Source organism: Microtus oregoni, unplaced genomic scaffold (genome assembly GCF_018167655.1).
Source record: "Microtus oregoni isolate MIOR12 unplaced genomic scaffold, Mior012 000024F_ref0000369, whole genome shotgun sequence".
Lineage (NCBI taxonomy): Eukaryota > Metazoa > Chordata > Mammalia > Rodentia > Cricetidae > Microtus > Microtus oregoni.
The window spans coordinates 16,503,569-16,509,568 of NW_024543083.1; positions in this window are offsets into that span (position 1 = coordinate 16,503,569).

Here is a 6,000-nt window from a genome sequence, read left to right on the forward strand (position 1 = left end):
GAAGCAGGTCCAGATATATTTGCTGTTGTGAAACCAAGATCCTGCCGAAAGCTGCCTGAGCCCCACTTCTGCCGTTATTTATACACCTGTATTGAGATACATCTTGCTTACCATAAAATCCACTCAGTGTCAAGTTCAAGGTCATTTAGCACATTTCCAGAGCCGCACAACTACCGCCACGATGAATAATGGACTTTTTCTATAGTCTAGAAGAAATTCCATGCACCGTAGGCGTCAGGAGCTGCCCAAACCCATCCCCTCAGCTCTCTGCACCCCGTTTTCTCTGTAGAGTTATCTTCTCTAGACACCTCAAGTGACATACATGCACTTGGCGTTTCTGGTTCCTGTCATTCGGGAGAAGGTTTCAGGTTTCTTCAAGTTGTAAGAAAATGTGTGCTCTCTTATGACTACAGAATATTTTGCCGTATGAACATAGTGTGTTTTAGTTGCCCTTCTTTGGGGAATAAGCATCCAGGTTTCTTTTTTTTATATTTAGTAAGCACACAGCTGTGAACGTTTAGGGCTATGCCTCTGTGTGGTTTTCTGTTCTACTTCCAGAACCTCTACCAAGGAGTGTTGGATCACACGGCAACTTCATGCTTACTTCCTGGATGTAACTAGATTGTTTCCAGAACTTTCTCATCAGTAATATTTATCATTTTTACCAGTTCTTTATCCCAGAAGTTCAGTTTCTCCACATCCCTGCCAACACTTAATATTCTCTCTTTTGCCTTACAGCCACTTGGTCCTTGAAGTGGACTCTTACTGTGATTTTGACTGTACGTCTTTACTGGCGAGGGAAGTCGAGCCCTGAATATACGGCTGACCGTTTACAGGACTTTATTGCCATACACAGTTTATCCCATCCTGTGGGCTATGTTCTTAGTTTGTTAATGGTACTATATGCAACAAAAGTCTAAATATTAATGGGTTTGGTGTATCTTTTTGTTGTAATTGTTATTTCATATAAACTTATGTTTTTGAAAGATGGGAAAAAGTAAAAGCCAGGCAGGAGTATCTTTCTAAGGTTTGTGGTATCAATGTTGTCACTGAGTGTTTATGATTCTCTTCATTCTCATAGCTTCGGGACACGAGCTAGCCCAGTGGCCCTCAACCTTGCTAATGCTGCGACCCTTTAATGCAGTTCCTCATGGTATGGTGACCCCAACCATACAATTATTTCATTGCTACTTCATATCTGTAATTTTGCTATTTTTATGAATCAAGCAGTTTAGGAGAAGCTACAACAACTGCAGACATGGCTGCATTTTCATTTTCTCAGGACACAGACACAGCACCAGGGAACATATTGGCTTAGGGAGATAGCCAGCACTCTGAGAAGTTTCTGTTTCCTACAGATTCCCCTTTGTGACACATTCAAGTGGTCCAGCCAAGTGTCTCCCTATGACAATATAGTCACAGCAGCACAGGGCAGGAGAGGTGGAAACCCATAAACCACGTGGAGACAGCTGTCTCCCATACATAGTCCATGTCACTTTGGAGTCTTGCTTTCCTAACCTGTGCAATCGAAGGACGGGAATGGGGAATTGGCGAGTTTTCAGCTGAGGTGACTGCATCCATCCCTCATCTTTTTCCTCCGTCTGAATGTTTGCACACATGTGTGCTCTTGTGGTCTCTGTCTTCCCCGCCCCTTGCTGCCCTTCTTCCCTCCCAACTTGAACTCTGCCCTTGAACTCTTTGCAGCTCTAGACTGTTTCTCTGTAGAGCTGCCCAAATTAGCAGCAAGAATGTTTTGGCCATACCAGTCTTGATTGTTTGCCCAACCCCAGATTCAGCAGCTGCGGCTGTAAGAGAACTCTTGAAGCAGCGCAAGGGACACCCACAAACACCATCTAGTTTTGACATTGTCCCCCCATAACATGACAAACCTAATAAAATGGCAGGCGCGTGACTCAGCATCCGTGTAGACGGATGCAGAAGTGGGCGCTGCAGGGATGGAGAGGACATCGAAGGGCAAATGTGAACCCAGATCTGGAACTGAGAAACTGAACGCCTGCCTGACCATAAATCTGCATCCCTAGTCTTGACTCGGGGAGAATGGGCTTGACATTGTCTTTTCTTCTGAAAGGACTGCTCCTAGTAAATGAGTTGCTCCCCAGGTTGCTCCTCAGGCTCCATCCACCAGGAGGGTTCCAAGCTGTTCCCCAGGGGCCTTGGTGTGCTAGCAGGACGGGGGTCAGTACACACACACACACACACACACACACACACACTAGACTGTTCCGTGGGTTTTCAGGAGTATAAAGCCTGTCCTTTCTAGTTTACGCAGGTCCCGAAACACACCCCTCTTCAGATAATGACTGCACCGCCTGAGAAGGTCATGGTCATAGTCACTGGCGTTACAGCACGCCAGCCCTTCTGGAAACTGTTTTTCAGGAGCCTGCTCACAACGTTCACTTGGTTCCCTCCCACAACTACTACCCTCACTATCTGAGATCTGCATGTGACTAAGTCAAGCTAACACTAGAAATACCCACGATCCCTGGACTGGCTGAAACCCTGTGCAGGGGAAAAAGCTTTAAGGCTCCAACGTTGCGGAGGCTTGCGTGGGTCAACAGCCTCTCTGCTCCTGGTCTCCTTTGAGTCAGAGTGACCGTACAAGGGACCTGAGTTTTGTGAACCATGGGAAAGATGAAATATTAATCCCCTCGTGCAAGACCCTTAGTATACTGTGTTTGTCGTTAATATGAAATAAATCCTTGATTGAGCCTGTCATTCTCTGCCAAAGGACACCGAGTGGGCGGATTTGGCCCCGGGAAAAATAAAACAGTAGAAGTGTCTTCACAATTAACACTGTTTTCAATGTGGACCTGATAAGCTCTTGCCAAAAGAGCAAACCAGTTGTGGTGGCACACTCCCAGTCCTCTGGGCTGAGGAAGAGGGACCTTGAGCTCACAGCTGCCTGGATTACACAGCAAGATGAAGGCTCCTGCAGCCCTTGTTATAGCTCAAGCCCCTGTCCAGAAACAGGAGCAGAAGAGAATCAAGAAGCCAACTCAATACACCTTTGAAACTTGACTCAGCTTTGGTAGCCCCAATAGATAAGGAAACTACAAAATAAGGGGGGTACAGAGAAGTTAAGATGTAGGCGGGTTTTAAAGCTCTTTCGAGCGGATGTGTTACATTGGCTATAATTTTAAAACATACATAACTTTGCATACTTTTTTCCTTTAAATACACTTACTAAATGTGTCTCAGGGATACTAATATCCTAATTTTGAAAGCTTTCTTTCTGTTTACACATATAAAGCCCAACTTGTCATGTACTTATGTCTTCAACTTTCCCATGTAAGAAGACTAACATATTTAACATCCACCTTATTTTAATACTATGCTTAATGAAAATGTTCTTTCGTTTTGGGTATATTCTGAGCCTCAGACACACTTTGCATACATAATAAGGGCCCTTATTCAGTTTCTAAATAATACCTTAACTGTGCCTCCGTTAACCTGCTTAACTGATTTCAGATTTCATCCACTGCCATCTCGCTTTAAATGAAAGCTGGAGAGTAAATAGGAAGACATCCTTTCACTCGGGTAAGTGACTACCAAAGCGCAACAATCTCTTTCATTGAAAGAAATTGTTTCAGAGAAAGAAACAAGATTTCTTTCATTCATGGCAGAGGGCTGAGTAACTGGGTAGCCACCTGTACTGTGGTGCTGGCTGTCCTGTCAACAGTTGGTTCACATCCAAGTCCCTTTCGCCTGCGGTGCTCCCCCTGCCGTCCTGAAAGCAAGTACTGAAACCTGCTGTGTTGGTGGTTTCATTCTGAATGTCTTGAGCTTAAAGTTTACACGTCCCATGGGTTGAGAGGTCTAAACCCAGCTCCTCCTTCATCCTCGCTCTCGCCACCAAAGCCAACTAAGTTCAAAGTCAGAGTAAAGAATTTCTAAGAAGGAATGAGTTTGTCCTTTAGAAAAATGATTTATTTTGTTCATCTCTTGGTTTAAACAGATGGCAAGAGTTTCATTCACGCAAATGTAGTATCTTCACAACTCCCAGAGAAAGCCCAACTCCACCGCACTGAGAGGCCTGGAGGTAGTAGCCTATAGCTTGGCAGAACCTTTCCACAGCATCCGCTGACACAAGGGCACTGCCCTGGTTTGTCGCTCAAGTCTTGGGGGTTCTGCAGCCTCACCAACAGCACCTCATCTAAGGAAGCTTCTGTCTTCCTTCTGAGGGTGTTTCCGTCTCCTCATTTGCACGAATGGACAGGACACATTTTGTGGACTTGCTGAGCTGCGTGAACACGGGGCAGCAGGAACACCTGGAACTGAGCTAGTTTTTCATCAGGGTACTTGCTCAGCTCAGTACCAGCCTTTGTGCCAGCTCCTCCCCCCTCCCCCTCTACCCCTTCTGAGCCGTTGTCCTACTCCCGAATCCTCTCACCAGTGTCCCCTCCCTGCTTCTGACCTTCTACACCAGGGCCACAGTCAACTCACAATCCCCCTTTCTTTCCATACCTCATCTCACCTTACTCCCAAGACTGTATGACATCTGTCCCCACATGAACCTGAAAACAAGGGGCCCCCTGAGGCTTTGCCTCCATCTCACTCTCCCAGCCCTATCTCTTGCAAGAGGGCTTCTTGCCTGGTGCCCTCCCCCCTTGAGACGTCCCCACAACAGCATCCTGGTTTCTTTCCTCACACAGCTACTTCCTGAATCAGTCACTGTCACACTGCTTTATGTTGGCATGCCTTGACTCGTGTTTCTCTCTCCCACGTTCCACCTCATCAAAGCGATATGAAACTTTTACAACCACGTCCCTACAAGCACTCAGTACTAATCTTGCCTGCCTCCCGACGACTCTGGTCCTGCTCTGACCCCAGCGTTAAGGACATCAGACTTCGCTTCTCTCCACCCGTCAAGCTTCCCTCCCTGCTTCTGGTACAAACATCTCTCATCTTACCCATCCCGACAGACACTGGCATTCCTTGGGGCTATGCACTCGTTCCTAAAAATAAAATAAATAAATAATAACACTATGACTTCATTAAAGAAGGGAAACTATGTCTGAAGCGCTTAAGATGCTCTCCCTGTGAGAGTGAGACGTACTGGCCTGCTGCCAGTAATGTGCAGCCGGGGAAACACTAGCCCATGCTGATGGCAGTTAGCATGACTCAGTATAGTGTGACCGATGTGTGAGTTTTCGGCATCCCAGCCTCTGTGGTTTATGTCTGAAAGCCCTTATTCAAGTTCTTTCGACACCAACTAAGACTAAAAAATGCCGTTCATCATCCACGTCACCATGGAACATCCCTCCGGGTTAAAATCCATACCCTCTCTGGCCACCTGATTGTCCTCCCCCGGGGCTACGCCATGAACCTCTCAAATCTATTCATTTGAAATTCCTGGTCGTGTTAGATAATCCCTCTAGATTTGCACCCATGGCTCTCTCTTCCCTGGGCAAAGCAGAAGCCCACTACATCATCTTCCTCAGCAAGTTAGAGCTGTCACATGGCCCAGCAAGTCTCCTCATGGGAAAATACAAACTGGAAGTCTACGTGTACCAACGAGACGGCACACTGCTCGGAAGCCAGGCGGCAACACGGAAGAAGCCAGGCGGTAATACGGAAGTCACCACATCAAGGGCTCGCTCCAGAGAAACTTCTGGAAAACAAGCAGAAACCATCAGAGTCAGTTTTATCAGAAGGCGCGAATCGGCAAGGGCTTGTCGCACCCAAAGAAAGGTGTTGAAAGTGTGAAACCTCTGGATTGTTACGTACTGAACTCACAGAGACACAAAATAGGATGGGAGTGCCGGCGCCTAGGAGAGACGAGTAGGGAAGTGAGAAAGTCCAGGCAATGGTGGTGATAAATGTTAGCGACAACCGCAAAGCCACGTACGTGACTAGTTGCAGCGCCACTAACTCGCACGTCGTCAGCAGGCTTAGGCGGTCTGAGGACTTATAGGAAGACATCCTCACACGCTCAGTTCCTTCCATGGCTCTCACCGCAGTCTTTGGACAAGTGTGTGG